This window comes from Furipterus horrens, unplaced genomic scaffold (assembly GCF_987537825.1).
Source record: "Furipterus horrens unplaced genomic scaffold, mFurHor1.1.pri manual_scaffold_7, whole genome shotgun sequence".
In the NCBI taxonomy this organism is placed as follows: Eukaryota; Metazoa; Chordata; class Mammalia; order Chiroptera; family Furipteridae; genus Furipterus; species Furipterus horrens.
The window spans coordinates 43153627-43171516 of NW_028327177.1; the positions used below are offsets into that span (position 1 = coordinate 43153627).

Here is a 17890-nt window from a genome sequence, read left to right on the forward strand (position 1 = left end):
AAGTACTGTTACATGATACAACGTGGATGAACCTTTATGCTCAGTAAAAGAAGCCATACCCAAAGGCTACATATTACATAATTCTATTTGTATGAACTGTCCAGATTAGGCAAGTTCATTGAGACAGAAGTACGTTGATGCTTGCCAGGGACTGAGCAGATGGGGTGAGGAGGAGTGATTACTAATGTGTAAGGAGTTACTTTTTGTTGTGATGAAAGTGTTCTAAAATTAGATAGTGTTGATGGTTGCACAACTCTGTGAATGTACTAAAACCACCGAATTATAAAAGTTATTTGAGGGAATTTTATGGCACATGAATTATATCTCAATAAATCTGTTTAAAAAATGGAAAACTGTGATATAGAGAGGTGTGGATATATAAATATAGATATTGTAGTTCAAGCATGTTAAAAATAAGCAGGTTTCCAGAGGTTGATGAAAGTCTAATCATCAGTAAGGCAACATAGTGTAGCTTAGGCTCCAAAACCACATCGCCTGGTTTTGATGTGTTGATCCCTTCCTTACTAGTTGCGTCACCCTGAGCACCACTTCTCTGTGTTTCAATTTCATTATCCACAAAGTGCCTATGGAAACAGTACTTGTTCCATGGTTGTTTATTTAAGAAGTAGGAAGTGATCAATAAATATTATTGTTATAATGATTTGTAGTTTTTATTTATTGTTACCTTCTTTTAAAGTATTTTCTAGTTTCTAAAAAATATTTTGGAAACCCAACTTTGAAATATTATATAGTATTGAAATAATAAAAGTTATGTATTAAATACCTCCTGTTTGCAGTCAGTGCGCTGAGCACTTTTGTGTGTAATACTTCTGATCTGTACAGCTCTTCAAGATAGGCATTATTGTGACTACGTACACATTAGCAAAGTAAGGATTAACAAAATTAATAAATTTGCCCAAGGTCCCGTATTTAATGTGACAGGACTGGGATTTGAACTGAGGTCTCTGTGCCTCAAAGTCCATGCTCTTGCTAGTACCCCACTGTGCCCACCCTAAGAGTTACTAAGTTACTAATGTCTGCCCTTGACTTGTGTCTCACATTCTTCTCCTTTTTCAGAATTCTATTTCCCCAGACTTGTTCATTTCGGTCCCGCCTGTGTTAAGCTCTGCTTTATTTAAAAAGAAAAGCAAGGCTTGGAAGTTGATCACAGGGTCCTCAGCAGCATGGAATCTGACAGTGTGTGACACTGTTTAGAACTCAGTGCTTTGTGATTGTAGAGTTACCTTTACTTTGCTAACTACCTTTACTTGCAGAAATGTTAATATTGTATCTGGTTATGACTTTTCTTAAAAAGTAATCTTAAGCTGATCAACCACTTGTCAGTAATGACTATGACAAGAGAGAGTCTGCTGTGGGAGACAGCCAGGGCCCATGACCATTTAGTTGACAAACACTTGCACATGAAAATTTTCTTCCATTTTCAAGTGACAGATTTGATTATGAATCATGGATCATCACCAGGCATTAACATCTTAAAGTGGACACCTAAATCTGGTAGCCGACGTGTTTGGCCAAAATCCTTTTGGAATTATTACCCAGATCTGGCTTTTATGTGACAATTAACTACCATGGATAGTACATTTTCATTTAAATTATCCTCATTGTGTGTTCCAGGGAGATGCGGAGTGCAATTTTCTTGAAGGCGTGAGATAATGTTCAGTAAAATTCATCATCTGTGTTTTTCCCTTTTGTTCAATTGTCATTGTTCCCCCTTGTGTAGTTTGCAATTTGGAGACTCTGTACTGGGAGTGTTAAAAGGCTAGGCAACTCAACAACAAAAATTTAGAGAAAAATACAGTATTCGAGTTGGGTTTTTTCTTTTAGGCATAGTCTCATTAAAACTGAGTAAGTTGTTGCCCAAATCACAAATATCAAAGCCCTAAGTGCCTTGGGGGTATTTAACATAGAAATTGAGACAAAAGTGGATTAAAGTCTTTGCCAGGATATAAATATAAAAGAGAAATCTAGAGAGAGAAAGGCCACTATACCTTAATAATTTTTCTCTTCCTTTTTTGAGATTTTTTTATTGTTATTCTATTAAAGTTGTCCCAATTTTACCTTTGCCCTCCTCCGCCCATCCCCCCACCCTGCTCCCACAGTCAGTTCCCACACTGTTGCCCATGTCTATGGGTCATTCATACATGTTCTTTGTCAGTCCCTTCCCCTTCATTCCACCATTATCCTGCTCCCTTCTTCCCTCTGGTTACCTATGAGAGGAATCTAATGAACAAAATAAACTAATTCACAAAACAGAACCCCAGGCATGGACACATGGAACAGATTAAAAGTGACTAGAGGTTATTTTTGATCCACCATATTCCAAGGTGAAATTGGATGTAAACATGCATGCACAGAAAGCACTGTAGTAACACTGAACACACAACAGCCAAGAGCAACTGAAAACCATTGTTTAAAATACTTTTGTATTTGTCTTTCCTGCGATGGGACTCTCTCCTCCATTCATCACTGGGGAGGAGAAGAACTCTTGCATCTTCTGAGCTGTTCTGATAAGAACAAATCATATCACAGTTAAGTTTTCCTTTCTTCATATTGTAGTTTTATTACAGTTGGGGGAGTGCCCAGTAATATTTTGCCAACAACGTGACACAATACTTCATAATGATTGATTAGAATGATATGATCTCTGTCATTTTCCTTCAGACTGGCTTTTATTAATTAAGAAATCCATTGTGTGTGAATAATGACATCTGGAAAAAAAAAAAAAGATGTACAGTAATAACATTAGTAGTTCAACATTTCTAACTATGATTAAATATTTGAATGTTTTCCCTGAACTGCTTTTGAAATGAAATGGATTGAGAAAGAAGCAAAAATTAAGCTGTAAAATAAGAGGATTAGCAATTCTATAGAAAAGTGCTAAGTATAAGTAAATGCTGAAAGCAGTTCTTTAAGATTAGCATAATAATTTAATCCTATTTTTGTAAATCAAACTCTAAACGGTTTGGATTCCAATGATATGGTCACTGAAAGTGACCAAGGTAACGGGGAGTTCAGAGAACTCGGGGAATCTGATGGTCTTGTGATTTAAAGGTGGACATTTTTAAAGGTGATCTACAATTAGAAGGGGATTAGTTTTGTTCTCAGCAAGTCATTTCACCCATCAAAGCCTCCTTTTCTTTATCTCTAAATACACAATAATTCAGTTTTTGCTCTCCTTGAAGCTTTTGGTAAGGCTCAAAAACAAAACAAAATATAACTAAAACCCTGTGTGTTTAAATGTGAGTCCTTAATAAGAGTCAGTAGTCTGTTAAAGTTATAGCACCAGGCTACATATGATGTCTATTATGGCAATAGCAAAATGATAAAATATTTTGTTCTTTGAATTCTTTCAAACTAAATGGTGGTTTTCTTTCTCAAAGTGAAATTGATGAGTTTTTAGTATTTGTGAATGTGAAAAAAAAAGTGCCTAAAAATTGGCTTTATCCTTGGCTGTCTATAGGAACTCACAGTACAGTGTTTGATATTATAGATTAATTGCAAACTGTACCTGTAGGTTGGTACTGCATTTGCAGTTCCAAATTTTTGATTAAGTAGGTCATGATCTATGGCTTACTGTACATACACAGATTGATGTCTTAATTATACATATGCATTATAGATAATTAGCTTATTTGTTTATCAGTAATTTCATGTATACACAAAGTGTTTTCTTGTCAGACTTTTAACCCTTTGAGGTTAGGGACTTCAGGGGTTTCACTCATAGCTGCAGGTCCCTCAGCAAGTGCGCTATTCACAGTAGGTAGAGCCATGCAGGCACCCTTAGTCTCTCTTTTACCTTCCTTCTACTGAGCATGTTGGCTGGTGTCCCTGAGTCTGGGCTATGGCCTGAGGACTGTGAGGTCTCCTTTGCTCTCTGAGTCCCAGAAGCACGGGCTGGATTTTTCTCCTGATGATCTGGACAATCTTTTCTCCTTTCTCCTAGAAAAAGAAATCCCATTCTCCAGACTCTTGTGTTGCCCCAGTGCTAGGTGCCTTATGTTATTTTTTCCCTTCAGAATGAATAATTAGAGATTGAGTAGACAAACAGACAACAGCCAAACCCTACATAAGAATAGAACCTTGACCCATAACCTGCACTGAACAACTGGGGAAAGCAACCCCTCATCTGCAATAGATACCCCAGAAGCCAGCTTCCTGTGAGTCACATTGCTCTATGGTGACAACCCAGGAAGCTAAACAATAACTTATATGTCCCCAAATTGGCCAGGGCTTGATTAGTGACTGACAGTTTCCCTAATTTTTGTTTTGGCTTCCAACTTAAGACCAACCAGAGAAAGCCCAGTTTGCTCATCACATACAATGCTGCTTCTAGTAAACACACTCACAGCTGCCCTTGCCTCCTCTGCCTCCAAATCTGGGTGCTTCAGAAGCATTTCTCTATAAAGCTTTTCTTCTTCTCTGCCAAAATACAAGTGATGGTGGCTGACTCCCTTGCTCTAGCAAGCTTTGAATAAATAGCCTTTGCTTTTTCATTTGGTTGGTCTTTGTTTATTTCCATAATAAGGAATGTCATATGTTTTCCTTTACCAACTTGAAAAACAGGAAACCTGATTATAATGCATTAGGACCAGCAAGAGATTGCTCCTTTAATGCTACTAACCTCCTAAGAGATATTATTAAAATCATTGCAAAGAGAGTTTGCTGTGAGGGCATTAGACTCCCTATTGTATTTGCTCTGATTTCTTAACTTCAGCTCAGCACTCAGGGGGCTCCCCCCACACCAGGGATGCCCCCCCCCCCAACCCCATCCCAGGTATCCTTTCTAAGGCAGAGCATACTGCTACCCCATTGTACCATCAGAGTGTAAACGATAGGCATGTTTTTTCTAAGACTTAAGTAAGCTGATGTTCTCTCTAAAATATCAGAAATAATTCCTAAAATAATTAACTAAAACAAGCATGTTCTTAGACAATTCAAGTAAAATATAGTATACATTGTACTGAGGAGCTACTGTTATCAATTCCTTCTAACTCCAATTCTAGGCATAAATTTGCCTAGAATAGTCTTTGACCTCGTGCACTTTCTTAATTTAGAGCCAGAACTTTTCAAGGTCCATACACACCTCTGGGACTTTTCAAATGCTAATGTTTGCGTTTTCTTATTGCCCTAACCTAATCTTGTGTATGTTAACCTGAGTTCTGAGAGTTCTTGTATTATGTTTCGTCCACATGTTAAAAAGCATAGCTCTTTCTGCCTTTTTCCATGACTATATTTTGCTGCTATAAAATTCTTAATTATTCCCACGCTGATGAATTTATTTCTGATCCCTTTTCATCTGCTGTTTGCTTCCTTAACCAGAGCTAGTTCTAACCTGAATCTGAATTCATGTTAGAGGCTGAGAGTGTCCCCCCAAATTCATATATTGAAGCCCTTGCTCCCCCCCCAAGTACCTCAGATTGTGACTGTATTAGGAGATAGGGCCTTTGAAGAGATACTTAAGTTAAAATGAGGCTGTTGGGGTGGGCCCAAATCAGTCTGACTCATATCCTTATAAGAAAAGGAAATTTGGGCACACAGAAAGGTGTGTGAGCACACAGAGGATAGACCGTGTGAGGACACAGTGAGAAGGTGGCCATCTGCAAGCCAAGGAGAGAGGGTCAGAGAAACCAAACCTGCCAACACCTTGATCTTGAACTTCCAGCCTCCAGCACTGTGAGACTATAAATGTCGGTGGTTGAAGTCACCCAGTCTGTGGGATTTTGTTCTGGCAGCCCTAGTAAACTCACACCGTTCATCCGTGATCTACCTTAGAAACTCCCCTTACTTAGTAATCTGTAGTGTTTACTACCTGCCTCAGCAAAAATGTTTCTCTGAAAGGTCCTATTTTCCTACACAGGAGAATAGATTTAAAGCTCGGTTAGGTGAATTTTGTTTGATTAGGACAAAATTAAAGTGATTTTATGTCACGCTTCAAGCACCATTATCAATTTTGTCCTCATCTGAGCATGTCATGGAATTGGGTGAATATCAACCAAGTGGTGCAAGGCAAGCATGTAGGCCAGGAAGTGAAAGAAATTAGGTTGATAAATTCGTATATGGATTAGCAGAGTTGCATGTAAAATCTAAATGGGATGCTGAGAATAAATTTTCTCTCTACTGCCCATATTATATAGAACTTTTGAAGACATATTTGAAGGACTAGTAAAGGGTTTGCAGGCTAGTAAGATCTTGTTTCTTTCTAAACGTCACTAGAAGGTTGAACTATATATTACAAGGGCCTTACAGTATAAGAGAAAAGGTCAACAGTTGAAAATAATTAGCTGTTAGAGAAGTATAGAAAATATGAGTGAAGGATTAAGCAAAATTGAATATGTACATTTAATATCTTCCACATGAAACCTCACTTAAATGACAATAAAATAATAAAAATGGTATACACCTACAAATAAAATAAAACAAAATGCAGACAATAACAAATGAGCAATGTCAGCGTTTTTGTTTTTTGTTTGTTTGTTTTTTTAATGGAAAAGAGAAGTATCTGACTGGGCAGATCCAGGACAGCTGAGACTGAAGTAGCTGCAGAGGGGCTTCTAAAGAGGAGTGTAAGGCACCTGGTACCACAGCAACTGAAGAAAGCATGTGTCCTTGAAGAATAGGCCTAGCAATGCAGCAGGTCCTCCAATAACACGCTTTCATTCAGCATTCTTTCATTATAATGTTGATAAGAAAAAAAAGATCAGTTTCTGACTAGGGCCACTGTCTGTGGGGGGTTGCACGTTCTCCCTAGGTCTGTGTGGCTTCTATCCAGGTTCTCCCATTTCCTCCCACATCCCAGAGCTGTGTGTATGAGGTGAGTGGGCTTGTCTCCATTGTCCCTGTGTGAGTGAGACAGAAGGACCTCCTGTCTAGGGTGGGTCCAGCCTTGCGCCCTGAGCTGCCAGGACAGGCTCCAGCCACTGCAACCCTGACTTGGAATTAGTGGAATGGAAAATTTATATCGTACTTGTTTCTGTTCATCTATCTTAAATGTATGTAGAGCTCATATTTACTTCTGTGTTTAATATTAGAAGTATTTGGGGTTTCCATATTGAAGGGACTTCTGAGTTTCCAACATGTACACTAAGCCATAAAATTTCAGGAACCCAGAAGTAAAAAGATCTTAAAATCTTCATCACTATCACCATAGCTATACTTATATACAGCACATGTACTTTTAGTACATTTAGTCTTAGAGACTCTTAATGGAAGTAGTAGCATCTTACCCTCTTTATAAATGAGGAACCTAAGGTAGTGAGCAGCTAAGGAACAGCTAATAAGTGACAGAGTCAGATTTTAAATCCAGGCTGTCTGATTTTTCACCCTTAAACACTACACCATACTGACTTTTATAAAACCTCCAGAGAAACCATACACTTGATTGAAGGCCTGGTCATGTACAGAATTCTAGGTTGTAAATAATTTTTTTATAGAATTTTGAAAGTATTCCTCCATTGCATTATAACTTTAGTGTACGGATAGCTTCAGAAATTTTTAGAAATTCAGTTTTATCAGTGGTGCATTCTTTCTCAGGGATGACTAGGATTCAATAGTTAGGGAGCCTGATACCAGAAGAGGTCAAGGACAGTGGTCCAGCAAGTCCAGGCAGCAACCTGTTCAGATGAAAGAAAGGCAGATGGCTACTGGAGGGTTCTCTGCAGAAAAAGAGGGAAAAAAAAGAGGTCAGGGAGTCAGTAGCATTGCTCCCCTTCTCTCCTCCACCCCGCCCTCTCTTTCTTAAATGCACAAGTGTGGGGAGTGGGGGACACCTTATCTCAGACCTGGAGACATACTGGTCTCTGAGCTTGCCAAGCCGCAGGGAACATGGGATAGCCCGGGGGTGCCGAGGGCTCCGTAAAGTTGGGCGTGTACATGTGCGTGCCAGCCTTGAGCTAGCAGGCAGCCACTGTGGTTCCCCTCCAACTCTCCCAATCCAGAGAATTACCGGAGAAGGTGGGTGCCAGCTTCGGGCCCAGGATAGACCTGTGGCAGCAGGAACAGCCATGCCCAGGCCATGAACTTCAAACCAGATGCTGGAAACATGGAAACTATACTACTGGAGAAGAGAATGGACTGTATTGAAAATGACAAGAGAAACAAATGATTTTTAAAAGGATCCTTTAAACGTGGATCATTCCATTGCTAGTGGAAGCAGAATCCTTGCAGTGTCACGAGAAAAACATTTTTGGAGACCCACAAGGGAGGATGAGATCTGGTGAATTTGAGAGCTTCCAGCCAAGATGGAGGCCTAGACAGAATGCTGGATCTCCCTCCACAACTAAGAAGGAATACAACGACCTCAAAACTAGAGACAACCAGAAGTTCCATAAAATTGAGCTACATAAAAGTCCAACAAACAAAGATATAAAGAAGAAATACTCATCCAGACAGGTAGGAAAGGTGGAGCCTGGGTGGAGAGGACACAGTGTGGTGGTGGCAACAGTGGCAGCAGTGACAGGCCAGCAGAAAGTGCAATCACAAGTTTTAAAAAGTCGGGAGGGACACTTGGGGAGCGCTCCCAGCAGTAGGCCAGACCACGCAGCTCACAGTCCCAGCACCAGGGACAATAAAGCCTCATTGCTTCTGACTGTGCAAACCAGTGGGTTTTGGGGTGGAGGAAGAAACTGCCAGTCTCTCAGCAGTCTGCTTGTTTAAAGGGCCCCCATGACCCTAGAATGTCCTCAGACCCACCCACTCCAGGAATGACAGCCATGACAACAGCTAGAGAAGCGTCAATCCCATACAGAAGTGGGAGAAGTGCCTGGAAAAGGGGCGAGTGCTGAGTAAGCAGCATTGTTCCCTCTCAGACCTGTCCCCCATACACAGCACTACAAGGTGGTGAAATGGGCCACCTGTACTGATGAATACCTAAGGCTCTGCCCCTTACAATATAACAGGAGCAACAGCTCTATCTAGGACACAGAGGCAAACAAACACAGGAGTTTGTCAAGATGAGAAGACAGAGAAGTATGCCCCAAAAGGGAGAATTAATCAAGGTACTGGTGGGAGAACTAAACAACGAGGAGATAGCCAACCTAACAGACACAGAGTTCAAAACACTGGTAATAAAGATGCTCACAGGCTTGGCAAATATGGTAAACACATAAGGGAAAAAGTGAAGGCTATGCTAAATGCAACAAAGGAAAATCCACACAAAGCCAGCAGTGAAGAGAAGGAAACTGGGGTTCAAATCAATGATTTGGAACATAAGGAAAAAAAAAAACAGTCAACCAGTACAGAATGAGGAAACAAGAATTTTAAAAAAATAAGGAGAGACTTAGGAAACTCTGAGACAACTTTAAATGTGCCAACATCCAAATCATAGGGGTGCCAGAAGGAGAAGAGGAAGAGCAAGAAACCAAAAGCTTATGTGAAAAAATAATGAAGGAAAACTGCCCAAATTTGGTGAAGGAAATAAACATACAAGTTCAGGAAGCACAGAGAGTCCCAAACAAGCTAGACCCAAAAAGGACCACACCAAGACACATCGTAATTAAAGTGCCAAAGGTTCAAGATAAAAGAGAAAATGTTAAAAACAGTACGAGAAAAGCAGAGAGTTACCTACAAAGGGGTGCCTATAAGACTATCAGCTGATTTCTCAAAAGAAACTTTGCAGGCAAGAAGGGACTAGCAAGAAGTATTCAAGGTGATGAAAAGCAAGGACTTGCAACCAAGATTACTGTATCCAGCAAAACTATCATTTAGAATGGAAGGGCAGATAAAGTGTTTCCCAGACAAGGTGAAGCTAAAGGAGTTCATCATTACCAAGTCATTATTATATGAAATGTCAAAGGGACTTACTTTAAAAAAAAAAGATCAAAATTATGAACATTAAAATGACAATAAACTCAGAACTATCAACAACTGCATCTAAAAAATAAAAACAAAATCTAACTAAGCAAACCAGAATAGGAACAGAATCATAGGTATGGGGATCATTTGAAGGGTTATCAGTTGGGAGGAGGAAGGGCTAGAAATGGGGAAATAGTGCAGAGATTAAGAAGCATAATTGGTTGGTGCAAAATAGGGGGAAGTTAAGAATAATATCGGAAAGGGTGAAGCCAAAGAATTTATATGCATAACCCATGGACATGAATTAAGCGGGGTGGGATTGCTGGAGGGAAGGGGGGGTACTGGGCAGAGGGGAGCAAAGGGAAACAAATTGGGACTACTGTAACAACATAATCAATAAAATATACTTAACAAAAAAAAGAGGGAAAGAAAGAAAAGTGATAGTTTCTATGATGCTTTTGGCAAAGAGGAGAATAGTATTGAGATTTTCTAGTGCTCCTGTGCTGTAAGGAAGAAACAATGGTAAGTGCATTGGGAAATTAAGCCAAAGAAAAGGGGGCAGAATAAAAAAGAAAAAATGCTGCACATGAAATGAAGTGCAATCATTACAGCTCAAGTGTGAATGATACCTCATTGTCATAATATTACAAAACCTGAATGTGAATTTGCCCAGATGTACCAAAGATGTCTGACGAACTATATTGCACAATGAAGATGAAGGAAAAGAAAACATATTGTTAATTTGTTAAAGGAAATAGCTGGGGTTGAACTCAGGGGTGGGGGAGAGTTGAGTAAGAGACTGCTGCTTTCATTATAAGGCCTGTAGTAATATTTGACTTTTCAAAAACATGTATTTTTGGGGGTGGTGGTGGGGGATTTCTGGTGAGAACCAGAAAACCTACTAGAAAAAGTAGTGTATTTTTTAATCAAATGAAAATAGTTAAATGAGAATTAGTTTGCCTTTAGTTTGCTTCTCTAAGGACTTTCTATAAGAAATCAGTTTTAGAAGGCTTTACAAGAGGACTTAGTCTAATTTAATGGTGAAGAGAAACATGTGCCATTCTAGTGGGATGAGCAGAATATTGACAGAGTGAGGAAAGGTCCCTGAACTGGATGGAGGGTTTGGATGAAAGAGAGCTGGGGCGTATGGGGCTTATGAGGCTTGAAACTAGGAAGTCCACCTGTAGACTCCCAGAGTGCCAGGTACAGCTGAGGCTTAAGTCCACAGGCAAGTATTGATGATGGCTTTAGGAAGCCGTGTGGAACTGTAAAAACAATCAACACTCTGTTTTCTGAAGTCTGTGTAGCCATAAGAAGAAATGGGAATTAGAAGCTGTTGTTTTCTGGACCACCAACTCAAATGGCAACCCTATCAGTTTCTCTTTTCAGTTTCATGAAATTGATGAATTTAGAGTCAAGGAAGTAATATTTATTTCATATAAGACCCTTAAAAATATAGGCATTGCCTACTCTTATGTGAGCCTTCGAGTTCCTGTTGGAATTTCCTAAAAAATGGAATTCTTTGCCATCTCAGAAAAGTGAATAATATTACTATAGAGAAATTCATATCCTCTTATCCTTTCTCTCTCTCTCTCCCTCTCTCTCTCTTTTGCAGATGCCTGCACATACACCAAATGTAATTTCGTTTGGTCTTTAATACCCTATAACTATGTGAATTTTATACAATGTGGTTTCTCAGTCTGTGTATAAAAATAGCATTAACAGGTCCCATCTCAGATTTCTTCCTAATGCTCATAAAAGGGACTCTGCCTGTCTTTACAAAGTTGACAAACATCCTCTTGTGCAGTTGTTTTCAACCTTTTTCATCTCATAGTACACATAAACTAAATTCTGTGGCACACCAAAAAATACAATTTTTGCCTATGTGACAAAAAAAGTATAATTTTGATTCACTCACACCAGACAGCTGTTGCCTGGCTAACCAGTCAGACATTGCATGCTTCAAAACTTTTTGTGGCACACTGGTTGAAAATCACTGAGTTAGTGCAGTCATTATTTGGGTAGAAAAAATGTTTACATTGACCATGTAGGATATCATGATCATTGTTATCTTTGTGTTGTTCATTATTTCAATGGGTTTAAATGGTGTGATTTTTTGGTTAGTTCAGCTTTCCCCAGCTGTTATGAATGTGAACTCTCCTAAGCATGCTCAGTGCCCCGTGGAGAGCACTGTGTTCTTCAAGGACAAGTACCTGAGCCTAACTGGGACCAGTAGCTCACTGCACAGGAGCCACTGGGAGCCATCAATCGCTCTGCTCCAGAGAGGAGCAGGGTCCCCAAGACCCACCGTAGCCTCACCCTCTCCCCTCCCACAGGTGCCTTAGGAACAGTTGTGGGGGAGGGACAGCAGAACAGTTTCCGGGCACCAGACTGAGATGTTAGGCTCATTAACTCCAAGAGTTATTCCATCCTCGCTGAACTGAGAAGGTTTCCACTAGGTTAACAGTGTGGATCCTTCCAGTTGTAAAATTCTATGACAAAGTATTGAACCTAAAAGAGAAAATGATGAGTGACTATTTTATAATGAAAACAATCTAGAAATCTGTGCAGTACTTGGTTAATATTAAACAAGTTTGTGACCTTATAGCAAAGATGTTTCAAGTTTCGGAATGGGGAGACCCTTCTGCTGCAGTTTGCTCCTTTGAGCATGAGTCTGTCATTGACCCCTGTGTGCTATGTGTAACAACAGATACAAAACACTTTAAAAAAAATCAATTCTGCTTATGGAAAAGTACTTCAGTAACACTTCCCTGGGAAGCATGGAGAGGCTGTGACAGGGGGCAGGAATGACAACCTTTCTCATATAAAAGCAGCTTGCTCTTAAGTAAAATTTTAAAATTTTTATTTAGTGATGCAATTACTTTAACATTTCCCCTAGGGCTTTGTGCCCTATTTTAGTAACAAAAGATCAGCTCCTTCCAAAGATGCCTCTAAAATTCGCTTTCAAAAGAAGTGAAAGAAACTTCTAAAATACCAGGAGGCAGGAGAGGAAGAGCCTGCCTGTAAGGTGCCAAGAACCTCATTTAGAAAGTAATTATATGTGTTAGAGAGGTAATTCTCCTCTCTTCTGTGTGACAATTTAACAAGAATCTAACAGGTTTATCTAGCAACTTGAACAAGTTACACTAGCTGCAGGGAGTGCTGGTGATTTATGTGTTTTATAGAAGATGTGAATATCTGGGGTGCAATATTTTCCTTTCTCTAATCTCAGCATTTTTGAGAAAACCACTATATTCTCTCATTCTGAGGAACTGCCAAAGGGAGGCCTTTTAAGTATCTTCTTACTGAAATTAAACCTTCAACCTGCTGTTTGTGAGTTACCAACTTGGGATAAAATGATATTGAAGTTATTTATGTATAGGTGACCGGCATAAAGCAGGGTGACGATGAGAGCAGCTGTAGATTTGACACAAATGAATTGGATTTCACAGAAATAGAAGTATAATATCAGTGAGTTTGGTGCAACCACTACGTAAATAGTATGGAGGTTTCTTAAAAATATTAAAACTAGAACTGCCATATGCCCCAGCAATCCCACTTTTGGTTACATATCCAAAAGAAATAAAAATAGTATATCTAAGCAACTAGCTTCTTTTCTCTTGCTGCTTTTAAGATTCTCTCTTTATCTTCAACCTTTGGAATTTTAATTATGATGTGCCTTGGTGTGGTCCTCTTTGGGTCCAACTTGTTTGGGACTCTCCATGCTTCCTGGACTTGTATGTCTATTTTCTTTGCCAAATTAGGGAAGTTTTCTTTCATTATTTTTTCAAATAAGTTTTCAATTTCTTGATCTTTCTCTTCTCCTTCAGGCACACCTATGATTCGGATTTTTGCACATTTAAAGTTGTCCTAGAGGTTCCTAAGCCTATCCTTTTTTTTTGAATTAATTTTTTCTTCCTGTTCTGATTGAATGCTTTTTCCTTCCTTGTGTTCCAAATCATTGATTTGATTCTTGGTTTTATCCTCTCCACTGTTGGTTCCTTGTAGATTTTTCTTTTTTTTTTTTTTTTTTTTTTTTTTGCCTCAGGAAAACTTCCCGAATAAGAGGTAAAACTGAAAAGAAAACTAATAAACAGGGCAGACTGTGGCCCAGGCATGTACATGGGAGCAGGTTATACAGTGAAGCAGATGTCACATCAGAACAAAAAAAAAATAAAGATGAATAATAATCGGGCCACTTAATTGTATGAAAGAAGAAAATGAAAAGTTGAGCAAGCATCTAGTGGCAGAGCAGAAATGGGAACCAAGATTGGCTCTAAATCCAATGATCTTTTAACGCTTTATTACCAGGTTACCTCTCTTGACACATGAGAAAAATGTGTGATTTTCTCAATCCTTGGAAGTCAAGACTTTTTTTTAAGTGTATACAATATTTCTTTTTTTTTTTAATGTGTTTTATTGATTACAGTGTTACATTTGTTCCAATTTCCCTTCCCTCTGCTCCCCTCCACCCGGTGGCCCCCCTCCCTCCCCTTGTCCCCCCCTTTTAGTCCATGTCCATTGGTTGTGCATATAGTTCTTCTCAACCTCTCTCTGTCTATTCCATTCCCACCTACGATGTTTCTTAATTCCTCTACCATCTCCCTCCCTCTCCCCCTTCCACTTCCCTTCTGACCTCCCCCCAATATGCTCCCCATACCTATAGTTCTTCTTCCACTCTCATTGCCTATTTAGTTTGCCTTTGTTTCAATTCCCGAGCTTCTGTTGTTGCTTCTTGTGATGCAGTTTTCATTTTAGTGTTCATAGTTTTGATCCTCCTTTTTCTAAACCAGTCCCTTTAACATCTCATATAACAGTGGTTTGGATCTAATGAACTCTTTCAGTTTTGTTTTGTCCTGGAAACACTTTCTCTGCCCTTCTATTCTGAATGACAGCTTCGCTGGATAAAGTATTCGTGGTTGTAGGTTTTTGCTTTTCATGACTTTGAATATTTCTTGCCAGTCCCTTCTTGCCTGCAGGGTCTCCCTTGAGAAGTCAGCTGATAGTCTAATTGGGACCCCTTTGTACATGATTCCTTTCTTCTCTCTTGCTGCTTTTAAGATTCTCTCTTTATCTTTAACTTTTGACATTTTGATTATAATGTGTCTTGGAGTGGTTCTCCCTGGGTCCAGTTTTTTTGGAACTCTCTGTGCTTCCTGGACCTGTAAGTCTATTTCCTTCCCCAAGTTTGGGAAGTTCTGCTTTATTATATTTTCACTTAATTTTTCAATTTCTAGTTCTTCTTCTTCACCCTCTGGCAATCCGATCACCCGTATGTTGGATCTCTTATAGCTGTCCCAGAGGTTTCTGATCCTCTCATCATTTTCCTTGCTTCCCGTTTCCTCTCTCTGCACTGGTTGACTGTTTGTTCCTTCTCTATGTTCTGGTTTGTTGATTTGAACTCTGGATTTTATTTCCTCACCATCTGTCTTGTATGTGGTTTTGTTCCTTTCAGTATAAGTGTATTTCAATTCTTTCTCATCTTTTTCCAGATCTTTTGTTAATTCTGTAAGCCACCTGATAACAATGGCCCTGAACTGAGCCTCTGACAGGTTTCTTATTTGTTCATCTGTCAGGTTCTTCATCTGTTGCCTGGTGAGCTGCGCCACCAGGATTTCTATAGTTGTCTGCCTCATTTTGACAGATGCGTTTTGTTTTCTTGGGCCGGCTGTAGGGGGCAGTGCCTGTGTACTCATCACAACCCAGCAACCGGGGGCAATCCGCAACCTTTTTCGCTGCGCTGTGGCCCTTTGTTGTCACAACCCAGCGACCGGCGGCGATCCGCAACCTTTCTCGCCGCGCTGTGGTGCTTTGTCATCACTGCCCAGCGACCAGTGGCGATCCGCAACCTATTTTGCAGCGGTGTGGCTCTTTGTGTGGGGGTGGGGGTCCAAGACGGATTCTTGCAGTTATTCCACTAAGAGACTGGGATCCGTCCTCCTGCCCTCTGGGCCTCATTGTTCGGGGCAATGTGGTGGCTGCTTTTCCCAGCATTGGCGTCGCAATCTGCCGGGGTTAGACTGCAGCTGAGATTGCTCTCCCTGCCGCTGTCCCTGGTGCGACCGCAAACAGCACCGCCCCCTTTTGCTCTTCCTACCTGCCCAAAGAGCGCCGCTGGTTTGTAACTTCATATGTTGGGCTTCCGTGTAGTTTTATTTTCTGGAATTTCTAGTTATCTTTTGTTTTGAAGTAGTTGTATTCCTCTCTAGTTGTAGAGGGAGACCGAGCGTGTCCGTCTAAGCCTCCATCTTGGCCAGAAGTTCCCGATTTTTCTTTATTTCACTTAGTGTAAACTTTATTTCTTCCCTTATGTTTTTGCCATACTCAGTGAGCTCTTTGAGCATCCTGATCACCAGTGTTTTGAATTCTGTGTCTGATAGGTTGATTATCTCTGTTTCATTTAGTTCTTTTTCTGGGGTTTTGTTCTGTTCTTTCATTTTGGCCATATTTCTCAATTCACCAGCCTCCCTATGTTTGTGTCTATGTATTAGGTAGAACTGCTTGGACTCCCTGTCTTAGAATAGGCACCTGTAAATTGTGTGAGGTGGAGTCTTAGGTAATGACCAGAGTGGGGCAACCTACTTCACAACTTTGTGGCTCTGTGTGGGGAGAGGGCTTGGAGAGGGGACAATGCCACTGTCTTGCTTCTAGAGGTTTGCCCAGCACCCACCCTGTTTCCAGTCACTTCACCCACTTCTTGTATGTGACCGGCACCCTTCCAGCTGTTGCCCTGGTGGTAAAAATCAGATTGGGTGCGTTTTCATACATTCTAAGTCCTTGCAGGTCCCTTAAATGGACTCTCATGAAAATTCAGCAGTTTTTTTCTGCCATCCCAACCCCCACTGGTTTTTACAGCCAGAAGTTATAGGGATCTGACTCCTGGCACTGGAACCCTGGGCTAGGCTCTCTGGCCTGGGCTGGACTTGATCACTCCCAAAGTATCCCTCCCGATTTTTATTCACCTCACAAGTGTGGGACTGCCCATTCCTTCGCTGCTGCTACTGCCTCTCTGTGGCACACTATGTCTCTGCCCCTCAGCCCCATCTCTGCAACTCCACCCCCCACACACACCCATTTGGATGAATGTGGCTTCTTTAAGTCCTTGGCTGTTGGACTTCCTTACAGCTCGATTTTCTGACAGTTCTGGTTGTTATTTGTTTGAGATATACAGTATTCCCTCACTTATCGTGTGTATTACATTCCAGACGCCCCCACACACACACAATAGGTGAAAATCCACAAAGTAGGAACCTTACATTTATTTCAGTATTTATATATATTTTAAGGCTTTATAAACCCTTCCCACACACTTATAAACCATTCCTAGTCCCTTATTAACCTTTCCCACTCCATTATTAACCTTTTCCACACTTTTTAAAATGCTACTTATTTTCTTAAACATATTCTACACTCTTAAACCTATGTAACTTTAACAACATACATATATAGTACTGCAAAATCCTGCAATATAGCAAAAAATCCGCGATAAATAAATATAATTTTTTTTAAATACCGTGATACAATGAGGCCGCGATAAGTGAACTGCGATATAGAGAGGAACTACTGTAGTTGTAATTCTCTCTGTGGTTGAGCGAGAAGGTAAAGTGTGTCTACATACACCTCCATCTTGACCAAAAGTCCTGCAGTTAATATTATAATCTGTCAAACGCTCCAGTGGACACTTTTCTGATATCTTTGAAATTTAATTAATATTTACCATGTTGAATGGCATCAGTATGAGGACCTCTATTGAAAAGTGAAATTAAGTTCGTCGTTCATATTTGATGTTGAAATCAAAAGTATCACATGGTGCTTACTGTAGCACACTAATGTAGTATGCTCAACAAGATCAATACTCTTGTTAACTTGTGGTCTTCAAAAAAATAAAAAAGCTTTAGGCAAACCAAAAACAAATTATGGAGGGGATTGTTCTCTGAAGTTCCTAGAAATTACTAAAGTTTTTATACTGCAAAGGCATTTAGTTTTGAACACTATTTAGTTGTTTTTGTGTGTGTTTTTACATCCTTGACAAGAAGTCTCAGAGGACGTTGCATTCAACAATGTAGATGAGAGCCAAGTT

The 17890-nt window shown here is 40.0% G+C and overlaps 1 protein-coding gene across 7 annotated transcripts in view; it reads left to right on the forward strand.

Moving 5' to 3' along the window:
- Window positions 1-17890, forward strand: part of ASPH (aspartate beta-hydroxylase) — a 217355-nt gene that overhangs the window by 174990 nt on the left and 24475 nt on the right. The gene's annotated exons all lie outside the window — the stretch shown is intronic.